At 37.6% G+C, this 20,340-nt stretch overlaps 2 pseudogenes; both read left to right on the forward strand.

The window, feature by feature from the left end:
• Nucleotides 1-398: 398 nt before the first annotated feature.
• Nucleotides 399-1,760, forward strand: LOC149263849 (aspartic proteinase nepenthesin-2 pseudogene; annotated as a pseudogene).
• A 10,212-nt stretch (nt 1,761-11,972) lies between these two features.
• Nucleotides 11,973-13,693, forward strand: LOC149263850 (E3 ubiquitin-protein ligase RSL1-like; annotated as a pseudogene).
• Nucleotides 13,694-20,340: the final 6,647 nt, after the last annotated feature.

Consider the following 20,340-nt stretch of genomic DNA (forward strand, 5'->3'; position numbering starts at 1 on the left):
ATTTTTTCTCACGTGGAAGGTATCATGGTATTACGAAAATATTAACTGTTAGTTTTGTCATTGCCCTTGCACTCTGATCATGAAATTTCTTCGTGGATGATGAAATTATATTTTCGTCGGTACCTAACATGCCTTTTTCTTCCATTATTTACAATCCATTCCTCGTTTAAGCACGGGGCGGGTGTACATAAACAGTTAGTAAGATTTATTTTATATACAAAACTTTCTCAGCTCTAATACACCAAAGTCTATTTTGTCTTGTTATTATTTTGTCAACATCTCCTAGCTTCAAAAACTAATTTTAGTTATTCACTCTAGTCTCATAATTTTCCCTCCACCCTCTTGTTAATTACTCTTCCTGACCTCAGGAAATATCTCCAGGGATTTATAGAAGGGATATGGCTGGTCAATTGGCTACATCTCCTGGTATCTGTATTTGGGTGTTTATTACCTTGACATTGTTGCAGTCAATGTTTCATTTGGTGCAATGCAGGGATGTAACAAATTTTGCAGTAAATCAAGAACCCTCTCTTGGATTGAGAGTAGATCTTGTGCATAGAGATTCACCTATCTCTCCACTCTCTCTAGGTAATATTACATCGATTGAACACTTACAATGAGAAGTCACACGTAGTCAAGCAAGACGACAAAAAATCCACCCGTCTATTGACAAAGTGAAAGATGTTGAGGCTCCAATAAACTCCTCAGGTAGATAAGGTGGAGAATTTGTCTTGTCTCTCGGCATTGGCACGCCACCTTCACCCTTTCTTGCAATCTTGGACACCGGCAGTCACCTGACATGGATGCAGTGCAACCCCTGCACTAATTGTTCTAGTCAGCCAAATCCAATATATGATACTTCCCAGTCTTCCACCTATGAGGCGATTTCTTGCACAAGCTCTCTGTGCCAAGATCTGTTGGAGTCTAATTGCACCGACAACAATGAGTGCGAATACGGTGTTCTCTACAACAACAATTCCATCACGACGGGTGTCCTCTCTTACGAGACCCTGTCCTTTTCTTCTCACTCCATTCCCAAAATTGTGATTGGTTGCGGGCAGGACAATGAAGGGTTCCAAGACATAGATGGAATAGTAGGGCTCGGCCGAGGTAGCCTATCCCTAATCTCACAACTTGGCTCGTCGGTGGGTAATATGTCTTCTTACTATCTCGTTCCTGTAACTAGTTCCAACACCAGTCCTTTGTTTATAGGCCAGTCTGCTAGCTTGAAATCCAAAAGGGTCAGTTCCACTCCTCTTATTCAATCCAGTTCAGATTCAACTTTCTACTATCTTTCCTTAAAAGGAATTAGCGTCGGCGGTCATTTATTGGATATCCCTGATGATACTTTTGATCTTCAATCTGATGGCTCTGGTGGACTTACGATAGACTCTGGAACCACGTTCACAATTCTGCAGCAACCTGGATATGATGCTCTGAAAGAAGGACTGAACTCATCGACTAGTCACTCTCCGGTCGATGGGTCTAGCGTCAGAATGGATCTTTGTTTTGATTAACAATATGGTTCCTCAACTTTAGACTTTCCAACTATCACTTTCCACTTCGATGGAGGAGATTTCATTTTTCCAAAAGAGAACTACCTAGCGTCTGATGATAGGATTGGCTTGCTCTGCCTTGCCATTTTTCCAATCGATTCGGGCTCAATATTTGGTAATTTTTAACATTAGAACTTCCAAATACTGTATGATAATGGAAGGAACTTGCTGTCCTTTGCGCCTACAAATTGCGAGACCTTGTAACTGCAAGCTAGGAAGGTGCTTACATGTTCCGAGGGATATGGATTTTATATTTATTTATAGTGTGGTTTTCTGCTATTGCTGTCAAAGTTCGATTGAACAATATTTGTAGGTTGTAATTTAAAAATAAAAAGGTTTTCTGTGAGTGGATTTGCATATATGTATAATATTTCAAGCATTTTCATTTTAATTTGACTAATTATTTTTAAAAAGTAATAGGAATTTTATGCATTCAAAATAAATTTAATTTATATTAATTAGAATTTATTTATTTATTTATTTCGAATTTAAATTTTACAATATATAAAATTATGATTTAATTACTTTTATAGTATTATATATAATATTTTTTAATAAAAAATAATTTTGATCTTTTTTTTTTTGTTTGTTAAGCTTGGCAGGTTCTCTATTTTCCATCCATTTTTAAGCAAATTTACAACTCATACATTGGTTGGTGGTCCCAACTTGCCCATTGGCAAACCAAGTCCCTTGGCCAGCTATCCACATATAATCAAAATTAAACAAGGGAGATTATCTAATCATTTTGTTCTCCCGAGGCCGATTCCACTCACACAAGGTCTTTGACGTGGGATGCAGGCATCTCAGACGGTTCCAAGATACATGGGATATGCCTCTCAATTATGCCCAACCTAATATCTTGCTTGTGGAGTTGAAATTGAACTTTCTAGAATTCTCGTTTATAGCTCGACATACCTTGGATAGAAATAGCCATGCACGCCGAGATTTGCTCCATAGCTTTTCCCAGTAGGTTTTCCACCAACCAATAAACATATAAGGTATGCTTAAATTGCGTTATCCTGCCTATATTGTTACCAGGGTCTGAGACAAGGGTCCTCCAGTATGCATCGCCAGCTTCACTGATAACATTTTCCACTAATTTTATCCCCGTGCGAGGCTCAGACGTGCTCGGTTCCTTTTCATTTCTAGGCCCCTAGGCCCATCGTCCACAACCATGGCTTTTTGTAGGTTGATCCATGCTAGAGATGCCCAAAACCTATTCACAACAACATTTCATTAACCAAAAAAAATTCAACATGATATGGAAATGCCCCAACCTTGAGTTGAATTACCAATGTTAACCACCCCACCTTGCTCCACCCCTTTCCCTTTGGGATCAGTACCAAGGCCTTTGTGGTCAGAGGTCCATTCCACAAGATGGGTCAACATCCAGCCACCAACAGTGAGCCCTCATCGCCACACCCATCTCCTCATGACCACGGACAACTTATCTTCCCCTCGCCAAGATCGAGCTAATGAGCTCTGCTGCTTACCAATGTTAGCCCAACCATGATTTGCAGACCCTTTGCCCTCTGCCCAAGATACAAGCACATAGCCTTTGGCATATTCTTTCTCGTATTTCCACCTGAGAGTCCTAGCGATTTCCTCTCCACAATAGTTTCTATTTATTTCCCAGCAGTTGCATTGGCATCGACAACAGGGGATTGCTCCTAGGCAACATCTTAACTGACACCCACTCCCCTCACCACCTAGCTCACACTCTCTACCTGTATAACCCCTACTGGCATCCCCACTTAGCCCTCAACCCACAATTCCTAGGATCCCCATGCGAGACAGTATAAGTTCGAAACATAAATATTGGGTAGTGGCATAACATAGATGCAGAATGAAGTCAATGCAACCAGGCACCACCCCCAATTCCACTAGCAATTCTCCACTTCCCAATTAGCATTCCTAATTTTCCCTTGCTCCCACTCACAGAAACCCAACCAGGTCAACATTGTGATGAAAGAGATGAGCTGGAAAACATACCCATGGAAGCTTGCAGATTGTCTGCAAGCTTGAGGTTGAGAATGGCAGCACCCGACCCTTCTAGTGCACCATCTCCCTCCTCTAAAAAAAATCACAACAATATGACCCTCCTATCTACCCTTTCCTCCATTAAACCTGATCCTTGACCACCTTCGCTGCCACCTTACCCACCTCCCTTGCATGCAATAATGCCAAGGGCCACTGCACCCATCGCCTGGAGCATGTGGGGGGTAGTGGTAGAGTACTCAAGGGTACTCTTCATTAATCACTATCTGTTGTCCCAACCACCGACTCGCACCCCAGTCGAGGTCTTTTTTTCTAATCTAAAATATCTATTAATTTAAAACAAAGCTACATATTAAGCTTTTTCAAAAATTTACCACTAGTCTCATTCCTTCCTGATATTTTTATCACTAGCAGTGATAGAGATAAAATAAAATATACCAAAAAAATACTCCTAAAAAAACTCATATTCTTCCTCGTGATTGCCCAGGTGGCCCAAAAAATATGGAGTCTCTCATGTGAACCCATTACCATGATAATCGTGCATTGTCTCCTAGAGCATAGTACGTTGGACCATTTCCATGTTATTGGTAGAATGCCTCGTGAATATGAGTATTTGTGTGTTCTACTCTCCCTTCTATGTGGTTCAACCGCTCCTATAGTTGCTTCGGTGCACATCTAAGGAAATCCATCTGGTCCAACATTTTCAATTGGTTATGTACATGTTCGAGGGAATCCATCTGGTTCAACATTTTCAATTGGTTATGTTGGAGATAGTTCATGGGCCATTTTTAGTTTGTTGCACTGGAGATAGTTCATGAAAACAATTATCTTGTTCTTGTGGTCATAGCGGTCTCTATCTAGCTGCTCCACCAGCTCTATCACTTGATGAATATGCACTTCCATAGAGTTTGTGACTTGATGAATCTGGGCTTCCATAAAGTCGAATGGTGGAGGCATCCAGATTGTGAATTGTTGTTGGGTCCCTATAATACTAGTGATTACCCCATTACTATTGTAGTTGTATCCCTTATTAATATTGTTGTTCCCCTATTGTCCCCATATTGTTATTACTGTGCCCCATAGAATCCCTCTATTATTATTTTTGTGGCTTTATATTATTATTGTTAGGTCGGCTAGGTTATATTGTGACTCCTTAGACTCCTATATATAGAAAGGAGGTTTTATCATTTGAATCACCCAAGAATTGTTCATTTATGTAATGTAAAGGAGGTTTCCCCCTCGAAGAGGCTGAATTCTAAGACATTGATCTCTATTTTCTATCTTTTTGTGAGCTGGTTTCATAACATTTGGTATCAGAGCTTTGGATTCTAGGGTTTCGCTGCTCCAAACAGGTCATCGTGGCATTTTCGCTGCAACGTTTTTTCATACAATGTTTCATAAGCTAAAAAAAAACCCATTTGAGAAGAAAGTGTGCTGAATCTTGGGTCCGAATTTCAGAGCTTTTTGCGCTATATTTGCGGAGATATGATATGAGGAAGTTGGTCTTTTTGCAGACTCCTGAATTACATTCCAAATAGGTGACCTGGGGAAAATTGTCATAAATTTATCTCTGAGCATGGGATTGAAATTTCTTAAGAAGGTACAGAAAGAAGACGGACTGTAGCTTCTTGTATATATTTTACAGAGCCAAAGGTCGAAACAGTGACTCCCTGCATGTCGTACAAGTTCGCTCTACTGAACTAGTCTATAATCAGGTCATCTTGGGAGGTTATGCATAACTCTTCCTTGGAGAATCCAATTTGGATCAGACTGGTGGCATTGGAAAGAGGACACAAAGGGCTACTACAGGTCGTAATTTCAGAACTAGATGATCCAAAATTACAGAGATACGTCAGATTCAATATCAAGCTTCTATAAAGTGGAAAAAGGTGTGTAGTTTTTTTTTAATTTTTGCATAAGCTTGGTTTGAAAAATTAGTTTGAATTGGTAATTGATGCCCCAAGGAAAGAAAATGCAAACACCAAGTAAACAACCTAAAATATCTAGCATGACTCATGAAGAAGAGGAAGAAATGCAACATGATATATCAAAATTACGAGACCAAGTGCAACAGGTGTCACTTGCACAAAAAGCAACAGAATCTAAGCTGGATGGTTTAAGGAAATATGTAGAAGCTAAGATGGATGGTTTAAATAAAGGTGTAGAAGCTAAGATGGATTGTTTAAAGAGAGGCATAGAAGCTAAGATGGATGGCATGGAAGCTAAGATGAATGGCACGGACGCTAAAATTGATGGCATGGATGATAAGATGGAAGAATTGAAGATAAATATGAATAAGTCGCTACAAGAAATGGTCACAAATGGTGAAAGGGTAGTAAAGGAAACTCATGATGAGAACAAAAGAAATGTTAATCATAATTCCATAGACACTAATGTTGGATCGAAAACCCACCATATTCCAAAAATCGATATGAGGAAGTTTGATGGCAAGGATCCCGCTACATGGATATTACAAATGGAGCAATTTTTTGATCTCAATAATGTGCAAAACACACAAAAGGTACGTATTGCAACTTTATATTTGGAACCAAATCAATTTGTATGGTAGCAATGGCTTTGCTCTTGTAAACAAATTATCACTTGGGCAATTTTTACGAAGGAATTGACAGCACATTATGAGGATACAAAAAGAAACACTTTTTTTATCCAATTGATAAGTCTCAAACAAAAGGGTTCAATAATGGAGCACATTGAGGAGTTCCAAAAATTGAACATAAGAGTAAAAAATATTCCAGAGGAGCATAGGATTGATGTGATCATAGCGACTTTAAAGGATAATATCCAACATGATGTTTGCCTTTGGGAACCTGATTCATTAGAAAAGGAATTCAAGTTAGCAAGAAAAATGGAAAGCAAAATTATGGAAACCAGGAAGCATACCACTCACAACTATAAAGATGGAAGTGTTGTTGCCCCTAGTCTTCCACAACCTATAAGGTTGACACAACAACAATTGGAAGAAGAAAGATCAAAAGGGCTTTGTTACAGTTGTGATAGCAAATACACTAAAGGTCATAAGTGTGCTGAGAAGAAATTATTCTACATAGATTGTGAAGAGGAAGAAGAAAAGGAGCAAGAAAGGTCAAAATAAGAGGATATATTCTAGGAACAAAGCCTAGATAAAGAAGAAATGAATCCGACCATATCTTGTAATGCATTGGCGGGAATTACCACTCCTCAAACCATCAAGATAGAAGGACAAATCAAGAAGAAAAAGGTAATAGTGTTGATTGATTCAGGAAGTACCCATAATTTTATTCATTGTAAGGTAGCAAAAGAATTGAATTGCTTCTTAAATCCAGCACTAGAGTGTCAAGTGATGGTTGCAAATGGAGGAACAATAAATTGCTCTGGAAAGTGCCATAATATCAAGCTGTCCATGGGAGAATATGTATTGACTAGCCCAATGCTTTCCACTCCAATGGGAGGTGTTGATGTTGTACTAGGAGTCCAATGGCTACAATCCTTGGGTACAATAGCTTCTAATTTTCAAGAAATTTTCATGAAACTTTCTGTGGAAGGAAAGGACGTTGAATTAAGGGGCATTGCAGGGAAACCAAGAAAGATAATCATCTCTAACGGTATGACAAAGCTTCTGAAAAAGGAACAAAGAGGTGTAATTGCACAATTATGTTCGCTAGATGTTTCCAAATTGGGATCATCTATTTCTCAAGATCTCGAAAAAGTCTTGGACAATCATTCCAAGGTATTTGAGACTCCTAAAGGTCTCCCACCTATTCGTGATCATGATCATGCTATTCATCTGATTCCACGAAGTGTTCCTCCAAACATCAGGCCATACAGATATCCCTATGCCCAAAAGAGTGAAATTGAACATATGGTTGCAGAAATGCTAGAGGCTGGTATAATTCAACCGAGTCAAAGTTCTTTCTCTACTCCAGTAGTATTGGTGCACAAGAAGGATGGATCATGGCGCATGTGTCCGTATTATAGGGAGCTCAACAAGCTCACTATTAAAGATAATTTTCTCATTCCTGTCGTTGATGAATTACTAGATGAATTACATGGATCAATTTACTTCACCAAGTTGGATCTTTGTTCAGGATATCATCAAATTAGAATGAAGACTGAAGACATTCCGAAAGAAACATTTAGAGCTCATGAGGGTCATTATGAATTTTTGGTCATGCCTTTTGGCCTTACCAATGCACCTTCAACATTTCAAGGTTTGATGAATTCCATTTTCAAACCATTCCTTAGAAAATTTGTGTTAGTATTTTTTTATGATATACTAATCTACAGAAAGTCTTGGAAACATCATGTTGAACATGTTGACAGAGTGCTACAACTATAGGAGGAGAAACACTTATATGCAAAAAGATCCAAATGTTTCTTTGTAGTACAAGAGGTGGAATATCTGGGTCATATTGTATCTCATGAAGGAGTTAAGGTAAACCCTAGCAAAATTAAAGCCATTAAGGAATGGAAAATCCCCACATCCATAAAGCATCTGCGAAGATTTCTCAGGTTCAAAGGGTATTATCGCAAGTTTGTTAAGAATTATGGGAGAATAGTAGCACCTCTAACAACATTGTTGAAGAAAGATGCATTTTCATGGACTCCAGAAGCAACAAAGGCCTTCGAGCATCTTAAAGAGGCAATATGCCAAGCACCGGTCTTAGCTACACCAGACTTCACAAAAACCTTTATTGTGGAATGTGATGCTTCAGGAAATGGAATTGGTGTTGTTTTAATGTAAAATGAAAGACCCATTACTTTTGAAAGTAGTCCAATCAAGGGAACGCTTTTACACAAAGCTATTTATGAGAAGGAAATGTTGGCAATACTCCATGCACTTAAGAAATGGCGACCCTACCTAATGGGAAGGCACTTCAAGGTAAAAATGGATCACGATAGCCTTAAATACTTTTTAGAACAAAGATAATCCTTTGAAGAGCAACAAAAGTGGGTCACAAAGATGTTGGGTTATGACTGTGAAATCATCTACAAAAAAGGGAAGCAAAATGTGGTGGTAGATGCACTCTCAAGAAAGGATGAGGATGTGGAAGCATTGTTGTGTGCCATTTCTATTATCCAACCAGATTGGATAAATGAAGCAAGGGAGGAATGGAAGAAAGAAGAGGAAGTGTGGTCACTTTTTCAAAAGTTACAACAAGACTCCAATACATTTGATACATTTAGCTAGCAAAACGATTCGTTATGGTACAAAGATCGCTTATAACTCTGTAAGAATTCCAAACTAAAACAAAAGATTCTTAAGGAATTGCACACTTCTCCCTTAGGAGGGCACTCCGGATTTTTAAAAACTTACCACAGGGTTAAGAAGGAATTTTTTTGGGAGGGCCTTAAATTAGATATTCAAAAGTTTGTGGCGGAATGTTTGGTTTGCCAAAAAAATAAAGTTGAAACAATTGAGACACCAGGTCTGTTACAACCTTTATCCATTCCAAGCCAATGTTGGGAGGAGGATTCAATGGATTTTATCACAAGTTTACCCAAGTCTGAGGGAAAGAGTGTCATGATGGTGGTAGTTCACATACTTACCAAGTATGCACACTTTTGTGCATTATCACATACATTTAAAGCCAGTACAGTTTCCACTACATTTATGGAAACAATTCAAAAGCTACATGGAAACCCAAAGATTATTGTAAGTGATAGAGATCCCATTTTCACTGGAGATTTTTGGACAAAATTATTTTCTTGTCTTGGTACTCAGTTAGCTCATAGCTCATCTTATCATCCTCAATCTGATGGGCAAACCGAGATAGTAAAAAAATGTTTGGAAGGATATCTTCGTTGCTTTGTATCTAATAAAGAGACGCAGTGGGTCAAATGGTTGCCTTTGGTTGAATGGTACTATAACACTTCCTTCCATACAACAACAAAAATGACCCCATTTATGGCACTTTATGGATATCAGCCACCATCCATCACATCATATTTAAGAGAAAATTCTAAGGTTCAAGTAGTGGAACATCACATCGAACATCAACAACAAGTCCTCCATCTCTTAAAGGATAACCTCATGTTGGCACATAATAGAATGAAACAACACGCAGATCAACATCGCAGTGAAAGAAGTTTTGATGTAGGTGATTGGGTATTCTTAGGGCTACAACCATATAATAAAATGTCCCTCAAGCAAGCTAAGAAGGATAATAAATTATTACCAAAGTATTATGGTCCATACAAGGTGTTGCAAAAGATTGGTACTATGGCATACAAATTGGAGCTCCCTGTAGCTTCTCGATTGCACCCAGTTTTCCATGTTTCATGTTTAAAGAAGGTTATAGGCGACAAGCTCCCAGTTCAAAAATATTGCCAGAAATTGAAGAGGAAGGAAAAATTATATTGGAACGAGAAGCGGTCACATAAAAAAGAACTTGACAGTCACGAAATCAATCAATTTCGAAGTATCTTATCAAGTGGAAGAACTTATCCGCTAAAGATTCCACATGGGAGGATGAGAATTTTATAAAGAAGCATCCAGAACTACTCAAGCGTTGAGGACAACATTTTTTTGAAGGAGAGGGGCATGTTGGGTCCCTATAATACTAGTGATTACCTAATTACTATTGTAGTTGTATCCCTTATTAATATTGTTGTGCCCCTATTGTCCCCATATTGTTATTACTGTGCCCCATAGAATCCCTCTATTGTTATTTTTGTGGCTTTATATTATTATTGTTAGGTCGGCTGGGTTATATTGTGACTCCTTAGACTCTTATATATAGAAAGGAGGTTTTTTCATTTGAATCATCTAAGAATTGTTCATTTGTGTAATATAAAGGAGGTTTCCCCCTCGAAGCAGCTGAATTCTAAGACGTTGATCTCCATTTTCTATCTTTTTGTGAGCTGGTTTCATAAAAATTGCACTGCTGCTCCACTGCCTCATCTAAGCTGACCTATTCCTTGTGCCCAAATCCTTGGTCTCGGGGAACCACTCCCCTCCTTGGATGACCCCCTGATGTTACATGGAGGAAAACCATGTCGACCAACATGTACATTGTTGCAAATTTCTATCAGGGGCGTCCTTCAAGCCTCTCCAATCACTCAAAACCACAAAAAAGACCGAAGCTACCAAGATCGTTATAGATGTCCCCTTCAGAACTTCCCCACCAATGTCCAATATGGAGGCTTCGAGACCCCTTCCGATACTCCTCTTCTTATACTCATCAGTCAAAGTTCCTTTTTCTCCATCCCCCATACTGAGTTACTTCTTCCTTCCCACCCTCCCAACATCAACTTATCTCAACTTATCTAGCCTAATGCTTCTTGGGCTGCAATGCTAAGGCTAGAGTTCAAATTCATTCAGCGTCTACCTTGCGCAACATGCTCTCAATCGTTTTCCCATCTCCAAATTCCCTTAACAAAATATCTTACAAGTAACTCCTCTGCTAACCACTAGCTTCGTATATTTTCGTCACCTTCTAGATCTTTCCTCCTCTTGGTGTGCTTACCAGCCGCTACCTTGTCCATCATGCCCTTTACAGATAACGAAGGTTAATGGATCTTCTCAGTTCACTGTTTTTTACGTTACACTCCCACATTGAGGGATTTCTTTATCATCCTTAATAATATATATTAAATTTCATTTTTTCTTATATAGTTATGTTGATTGTTTTCACTATAATAAAATAAAAAACAATTAATTAAAAATTATTATTAAAATAAAATGTTCAATTAAAATATATTCATACATAAATTTATAAATTTTCTAATATAATAATAAATTTTGTAATAAAATAATAATGGAGCATTGAAGAAACATCAATAATCCAAATCTAATATCTAAATTATATAATATGAATTTGAATGAATTTGAAAAAAAAAACTATTATTGATAGTTCATATTCAACATGCCGACGAGCCTTTGGATTGACGGTGAATGGGTGCACTATTAAGGCACTCCTTGTGATAGGTCACTCGTTCAAATCCCCCATGGGTGCTTACCTACCAAAAAAAGAAAAAGAAAAAGATAGTTCATATTCAACATTAACTTTGATGCCTTGCTCGATGAGTAAAGTTTCTTAGCTCTTCTCATAAAATTAACTAAACTGAGCATCATTTCACACATCTATTTCAGTCAATCGCTACATGCACAAGAATTTTATGGACAGAGTTGTATAATCTTACTTTATTATTAAGTGGGATTACAAATTATTGATTATTGCTATTATTTTAAAATTTAAAAGCAGTGATATTGAAAAAAAATAGGGAAAAATGTATTTATTGATATTTTTCCATTGTGAAATCAAATACGTGACATAAGAATACTTGACTATAACAATTATGTGTATAGTAAGATATTTAATTCAAATCAATAATTACGTCGTAAGGCGTTCCTCTGGGAAGAACTCCCCTCCAGTGCCACTCTGTACCTTCCTGGGCCCTCGATTTCGTTGTTAGACGATGGAATTGATATTAGCCGTTTGATTCGAGGGGTTCGATTCATTATCCCTCCCCGCGCATAGCATCTGGCATTCGTCCGCGCATGGCATATGGTATCTGGCAAGCATGCAAATCAACTTAAGTTACAGTTTTTGTTCCCAATTTGTCTTTTCTACTGCCTCTCGGCCATTTGCGTGTTTTACCAGCTTCTGGCTCATCTTTACGGTTGCAATTCACTTCGTTCACTTTATTCTATGGGGTTTTATTTTATCTGTTGTGCAATTCACTCTGTTTATTTAATTTGATGGGGTTCTATTTCATGTGTGCAGGGGTTTTCAGCTAGAGAAAGAGAAACCGGGAAGAATATCATTGTGGATTCACGGTTTTCTCTGTTGAACAAGGATCGCTCGATAATTTCGCAGTCTGTACCCGTGAAAATCTACGGGATCTGCTTTGAGGAGTCGTCCGATATGTTTGAGGGCAGTCTTTGCTTTCATCGTTTTTGCGAGGCGTGCATGACGCGGTACATCCACTCGATGCTCGAACAATGGAGGCATCAAATATATTGTCCGCATGAAACTTGCAGAGAAGCATTGACGCTGGATGAGTGCAGGTATTTTCTGCCTGCGGAGATCTTTGAGCAATGGTCGGCTGTAATGGTGGAGGCAAAAATTCCCGAAGCCCTGAATGTATACTGCCCCTTTTCTGACTGCTCTGGACTTCTTTTCAAGGAAAGTGTTGGATCCTTGGATGTGTAGGATGTGGAGATGGAGGAATGCCCCTTTTGCAACATGTTGTTCTGCGTGCGCTGCAAGGTTTCGTGGCATGTAAATCTACAGCGCTTCGAGTTTCAAATCCTATCGGCCACTGACAAAACTGAAGCTGGCTTTCTGCTTCTCAAGCTGGCCGAGGATCATAAGTGGCGCCGCTGTGGAAAGTGCAAATCGATGGTTGAATTGATCTATGGGTGTAATCACATTACTTGCAGGTACGTTTTTTCGTTTATTTTCTGAAATTCTTTGCTTGTCTGTTGAATTCTCAGGTAAAGTAGAGCCCATATAAAGACTTAGGGTTGGGAATTGAACCTGGGCATCTTGTTTATTAAAGAAAACACTACAAACCGAATAATCGGTTACTGTGCAATCAGGGTTTTTGGGTTCGTAAGTAATCTGTGCTGGTGATGGTCAATGCAAGTGCCAACACGAATTCTGTTACGTTTGTGGCACCTCATGGAGAAATGGAAGCCCTAACTGCAATTGTCCTTGGACAACTGTTGACCGCTTAATACGTTGACTGGTTCATAATCCCAGGAGTTCTGATGATATATATTTTTTGCAATACACGCAGGCTGTAGATGATTTTTACCGGGTAATTACTATGTTAGTGGATTGTGTTTAGATGGTGCTATGGGGATTCTGTGCAGCATCCCCAAATATATTGTCTGTATGAATGCACTTCCATGGCAGAGGAGGCAAAGCCTGCTCACGCCATTTGTGCAACAATTAGTTCCTTGTAATGGAATATTTGGATGGAATATTTTGGTTTGCTGTCAGTAATTAGTGTGCACAGTGCTTTTCTTTACAACCCAGAGGTTACTAATATTCTGTTACAGTCGGTGTTCTGATGGGATATAAATTAGCAACTGAAAGTGACGTGTCTCTGTGTGATGTAGAAATAAAGATTCGATGTAACGCATAAAGAAATGGTTTTTCTTTTAATAACATATTATAATATTTCTAAAATTATTGATAGTATTTTCTTTGCTTTGTCGTTATTAGTGAAAACACTGGATTCTGGAATCTAAATTTCAAATTTAGTTTGAGAGTGATCAAGTTGTTTTTTGATTCCAACTCAATTTCAGCTTTGAATTTTATGCTATGATTTTGTGAGATAGATAGAACTCTTACTCAACACCAAGGTGTCCCATGAGAAGCACCATTAATATGTGCATGGAAGATTTTGTATATTATCTTTTTCGAATGATTATGTGAAGATTGTTTCTCCTATGCATTATATATGTTTAAAGCCTAGACAAAACATTTTAATGGTTAGTCTTTTTGTCTTCAAACCATTTTCAGCACTTAGCCAACAAAACTTCCCATGCAGTTTTTACGGGAAGAGCTCAATTTTTTTTATAAACTTGTTGGCATACCATGACTTGAAAGCCATTTCAACATCCCCACCTACCCAAAACTTATGGGACCTCATCATCCCCTCCACTTCTTTCCAAACTTTTTTTGCAAATGGGCAAGTCATAATTATGTTTATTTGTTTCTTCTGCCTTTTGGCATACATTGCACCATCTATAACTAGTGAAAATTTTCTTTCTTTGTAGCATGTCCCATGTTGGATCCCTATTGTTTCAAAGCATCCATATGATTTTTTTTTAATTTTGTTCGACATTTTAGTTTCTATAATAATTCCCACCATCATGTGTATTGTTCTTCTCTTCCTTGGCATGTGTTTTATAACCTAATTTTGGCACATAATATGGACCATATTAATTTATCACCTTCCTCTCTAATCCTAACATTGATATCTTTCAAAAGGCCTATGCATGTTGCCATTCAAGAACATACTCTTTCTCATTACCTTACTCCAAGAACATACTCTTTCTCATTACCTTACTCCCTCTAGGTCAACGATTCTTGTGTCCAATTGTTTGTTCTATGTCTATTTGCAACTTGAATTAATTACGCCGTAAGGCGTTCCTCTGGGAATAACTCCCCTCCAGTGCCACTCTATACCTTCCTGTGCCCTTGATTTCGTTGTTAGACGATGGAATTGATATTAGCTGTTTGATTCGAGGGGTTCGATTCATTATCCCTCCGCGCATAGCATCTGCCATTTGTACGCGCATGGCATATGGTATCTGGCAAGCATTCAAATCAACTTAAGTTACAGTTTTTGTTCCCAATTTGTCTTTTCTACTGCCTCTCAGCCATTTGCGTGTCTTTTCTACTGCCTCTCGGCCATTTCCGTGTTTTACTAGCTTCTGGCTCATCTTTACATTCAGCGTCCTCTCCTCTTTTCGGTTCTCTGTTTTCTTTTGTTCTGTTTGGTTTTGTTATGTTTGTTTACGAGTTTCTTTTAGGTTTCCTTTCGTCTCCAACATGGTTTTCTGAGATGTTGTGGATTTCTTTTTTCTCAATATTGTTCAGTTTGATTTTATTGATGTTCATTGTATTTTCTGTACTGATTTCTGTTTAATTTCTATTGATCTTCACTATATTTTATCTGCAGCTTTCAGTTTAATTTTTAATGATCTTTTCTTTTATTTTCTCTGGATTTTTCACGCATGTGAGTGAAACTTTAAATATATTTCAATTCCCTCATCGTGTACAGTTCTGCAGTTGAATATTCGCAATCGGACATGGAGTTTAAGCAATATTGGAGGCAACCAGGTAAATAAACAGTTCGTCGTGATAAAGATATTTTTTAAAGGGTTTGAAAAAGCAATATTGGAGGCAACCAGGTAAATAAACAGTTCCTCGTGATAAAGATATTTTTTAAAGGGTTTGAAAAAATATTTGCACGAAGGATAATCTAGATCCTGGTTCGCAGAGAAATTGCTTAATATTATCCTGCTGCTGCTTTCATTCACTAATATATCATATATTTTTCACATTTTTAGGTTCTTGATCATTGAGATTAAAATCTAATTAAATATATATTACTTATATATTTCTCATCTCTTCTCTTTGCAGAGGATTGGCTTAAATTGGAGGAGGGGCTGCTGCGGCGGATTGTCTTTAATTGCAGAGTATTGACTCTCATTGAAGGAGGGTCTGGGCAGCCGATTGAAAATCTGAGTTATATTTCTTTCCTGCTCATTGTTTTCACAATTTGATATGATAAAATCGCAATGATCAGAGAATTTCATTAAATAAATTGCCTATCTAACTATCTATATAGCTCATCTCTGCCAGCTGCAGAGGATTGGCTTTAACTGGAGGAGGAGCTGCTGAGGCGGATGGTCTTTAATTGAAGAGGATTGGTTGTCATTGAAGGAGGGGCTGCCGCGGCGGATTACTATTTAATGGAATTGAAAGACATTTTCATACAAGGAGAGGTTTGTGAAAAACCTTATTTGCACTGATAAGAAATCGATGTGCCTTCACCTTTGCTACAACCCATCCTGGTGCCACCGACGTTGTCGCTGTCTATCTAGCAACTATATTATCTTTCTAATGAAAACCTCCAATGCCCAAGGTTTTATATTTAGCAGCTGGGGTAGCTGCACTGCGCAAAAGGTCTGAAAATTGATCGAAAGATATATACACTGCAAATATTGTGGCAAGTACCGTGTATACTGTCTACAAAAACATTTCATTTTTTAATTTTAACGGTTTGCAGAACCTATGCATTTTATTGAAAATTTTAGAAAAGTAAGTCTGTCTTGTCCCATTCAAGACAAGTCACATAACACAAGAAGCCTGTCTTGTCCCATTCAAGACAAGTCACATAACACAAGATCATGCCAAGCTCTATCATATGTAAGTGTTTCATTCTTTTAATCAAACAAAGCTCTCCCAGCGTCATCACTCCCATGTCATATCTTCTCAAATCATTTCAGTTTCCTATGTTTTTCAAGGAGTTGTCGTAGCTTCTAAATCTGATTTGCTACAACTACCTTGACCTCTTAAACTCAATGTATGTCTGTGTCCTATGTTTATTAACTGTGATCCAGATGTCATATTAGCATCTACACAGTCCATCTCTTGAAAACATGGATTTTTATTATTTAAAGTTTAACTTTAACGGAAAGGAAGAGATCAAATCACTGATATGTAAATGCAATTGATGATTTGCATAAACATAACAAAACAGTAAAGGGGACTAGCTCAGTCATCAACTGTAGAACCCACCTCCCATTTGCTGAAGTGCTAGTAAAACCATGTTAGCTCTTGTTCTTCAAATCTTTTGTGCTGGATTTTCTTGATAAAATGTAACTGTTGTATACATACCATCATATGTTGTCTTCATGGGAAAAAAATAATATTTTATAAAGTCCAATAATAGTTTGTTAATCCAAATAAGTACTACTAGTGCAAGCAATCACAAAATATTAGAAATACATACACATCTAAATGGATCTATTCGCTAAGGTGACACAATACTGGCATTGAGTGGAATTAAAGTGAACAGGCATAGGTGTATTTCAAATCTTAATATTTCTATAGAGATGAAAGTACACGCTAGATTTGTAGATATCTCTTCGTAGATAACAACAGATAATAGCATTTGAGCTCTTCTGCAATAGTAGGTTGAATCTATGGATTGTCAAGTTTGTGGCTAGCTCTGGCTAGTGGAGCTTAAGATGCATGCCGTTTTACTGTAGACTATTTAAAGCTTTGTAGTTATTTGATTTTTAAGGTGTACCTCTTTGCATCCAATGTACAATGCTGCAGGTTTTCATTTTTGTTTAATTTGTTTGCTTTGCTTTGATGCAAGTAAATTGTAATTTATAATTAGATCACTCACGACTTTAAAAATTTGCCAAAAATCACCAATTCAAATTGAACATCCTTAAATTTGTTACATCCAGAGTACTTGGAGCACTGACTTATCATATGTATGCAGCTTATGGAGGATTTTCTTTGTTAACCTAGGTTTTAATTTAGGATGTCTTGAAGCATGCAACATAGGTGGTTCTGAGCACTTCTATAATCTTCATTTACAGTCAAAATGGCAAACAGAAGTTGGAAAGTATTGCAAGAGTCGAATTCTTTTTATTATTTCTTTTGTGAGATTCTGGGTTGTATTGTTTTTATTTTTATCTAATAGCCATTTTATTCTAATTCATTGGTGCTCATTTTTCATGGGCCTTAGATGTTACCAAGAATATAGATGTCCTATTGTTGTTAATGAAGTCTTCATGCCTTCACAAAACTTTGTGCATTTACGGAATTATCTAATAGCCATTTTATTCTAATTCATTGGTGCTCATTTTTCATGGGCCTTAGATGTTACGAAGAATATAGATGTCCTATTGCTATTAATGAAGTCTTCATGCCTTCACAAAACTTTGTGCATTTACGGAACTTCCTGGTAATCCATATCCCAAAGCTCCCAGAATTGCCCTAATGGAGTATACATGGCAAACATCCAAAAGGAATCCCTTGAGCAAACAAATATAAAAGGATAAGTTAAAGTATTCTAGGCTTGAGTAAGAGACAAGCCCAAAGTTCTCTAATTGCCAGACCGAGTACAACTTTGAGGAAAGCCAGAATTGCAAAAAAAACACCTTCAAAATCCAAAGTTGAGAATGCAAAACAGCCCACAGAAGAAGACTAACAAAAATCAAAAGGATGTGATACCCAAACTCCCATCTACAAGCCTAAACATAAAGATATGATAGGTCACTAGGTTAGACTTAGGAATATACAGTAATAATTGTTTTTCTGGCTGATGTGTTCTAACTTTTTCTCCATGATAATGCAGAACAAATTATAAGGAACCACGAGGTTCCTATAATGTGGTCACCAAATAAAATTGCATGTTTTAACTTTTATGGCACTGTTGGAGTTTGGATAGCAATAAAACGTGAGAAAGATTTGTTTTCATGTGGCATACCAGATTTTGAGAGTGTACTAAATCCCCATGGATATGTACTACCTTTCAATGAAGGTTATATAAAGGCAATGTCTATGAGTGTACCAGATGCCCTTGTGTACTTTCCACAAGCTTTCAGTTTTCATACGTACCCAACACATACATTGAAGCAAGGACTTATTAGTCAAAGGAATTGGGACTACATGGTGCCACCAGGAAGCAGTCTTCAGAATGTACCTTTTAAATTGCAACCTCAAGGAAATGCCCTGGAACTGCAAATACCTTTCAAACTGCATCCTCAAGGGAATGCCCAGGAACTTCAGCTCCAAAATTTTCAGTACTTTGTTGTGATTGATTTTGAGGCAACTTGTGACGTGGGTACACGTCGTAGTCCACAAGGGATAGTGTTTTTTTTATTTATCTCATATCTGGTTCCTTTCCATTTATGCAGATTATGAACGATGGAAAACCGGGGTCGCGCCCTCCATTTCCGTCCACTTCTTTTCATGATCATTCAAAGATGGAGAAAAAGGAATGTTTTGATAATTGCAAGATCTATTACCGTTTCGTCTCAAACGATCTTCAGACATTCTCAATGTAAGAGAATACTTATCGTTATACTTGAAGAAGTGTATTGAATGACCACTGACCCAGGATCGGCGAGGATATGACAAAGATGGAATGTAGGTGTTATATATAATGTGCTAAAAGGGAACTACCGAAGATGAAATATAAGTGTTATATATAATATGCTAAAAGGGAACTACTGTTGTTAAATCTCTTTCATTATATAGAAGATATGTTTATCCAACCGATTTGCAGTTTTCTAAATCGTCAACATTTAAAATTTCATCTTAATCCATATCCCAAAGCTCCCAGAATTTCCCTAATGGAGTATACATGGCAAACATCCAAAAGGAATCCCTTGAGCAAACAAATATAAAAGGATAAGTCAAAGTCTTCCAGGCTTGAGTAAGAGACAAACCCAAAGTTCTATAATTGCCAGACTGAGTACCACTCTGAGGAAAGCCAGAATTGCCAAAAAAACACCTTCAAAATCCAAAGTTGAGAATGTAAAACAGCCCACAGAAGCAGACTAAAAAAAATCAAAAGGATGTGATACCCAAACTCCCATCTACAAGCCTAAACATAAAGATATGATAGGTCACTAGGTTAGACTTAGGAATATACAGTATTAAATAATTGTTTTTCTAGCTGATGTGTTCTAACTTTTTCTACATGATAATGTAGAACAAATTATAAGGAACCACGAGGTTCCTATAATGTGGTCACCAAATAGAATTTCAGGTTTTAACTTTTATGGCACTGTTGGAGTTTGCATAGCAATAAAGAGTGAGAGAGATTTGTTATCATGTGGCATACCGGATTTTGACAGTGTACTAAATCCCCATGGATATGTACTACCTTTCAATGAAGGTTATATAAAGGCAATGTCTATGAGTGTACCAGATGCCCCTGTGTACTTTACACAAGATTTCAGTTTTCATACGTACCCAACACATACATTGAAGCAGGGACTTATTAGTCAAAAGAATTGGGACTACATGGTGCCACCAGGAAGCAGTCTTCAGAATGTACCTTTTAAACTGCAACCTCAAGGGAATGCCACGGAACTGCAACTACCTTTCAAACTGCATCCTCAAGGGAATGCCTGGGAACTTCAACTCCAAGATTTTCAGTACTTCGTTGTGATTGATTTTGAGGCAACTTGTGACGTGGGTACACGTCTTAGTCCACAAGAGATAGTGTTTTTTTATTTATTTATCTCATATCTCGTTCTTATTTGTGGCGATTTCCTTTCCATTTATGCAGA

This window comes from Pinus tabuliformis, chromosome 6, assembly GCF_031772625.1.
Source record: "Pinus tabuliformis cultivar Carrire ecotype Pingquan chromosome 6, CPIR1, whole genome shotgun sequence".
Taxonomy (NCBI): Eukaryota; Viridiplantae; Streptophyta; class Pinopsida; order Pinales; family Pinaceae; genus Pinus; species Pinus tabuliformis.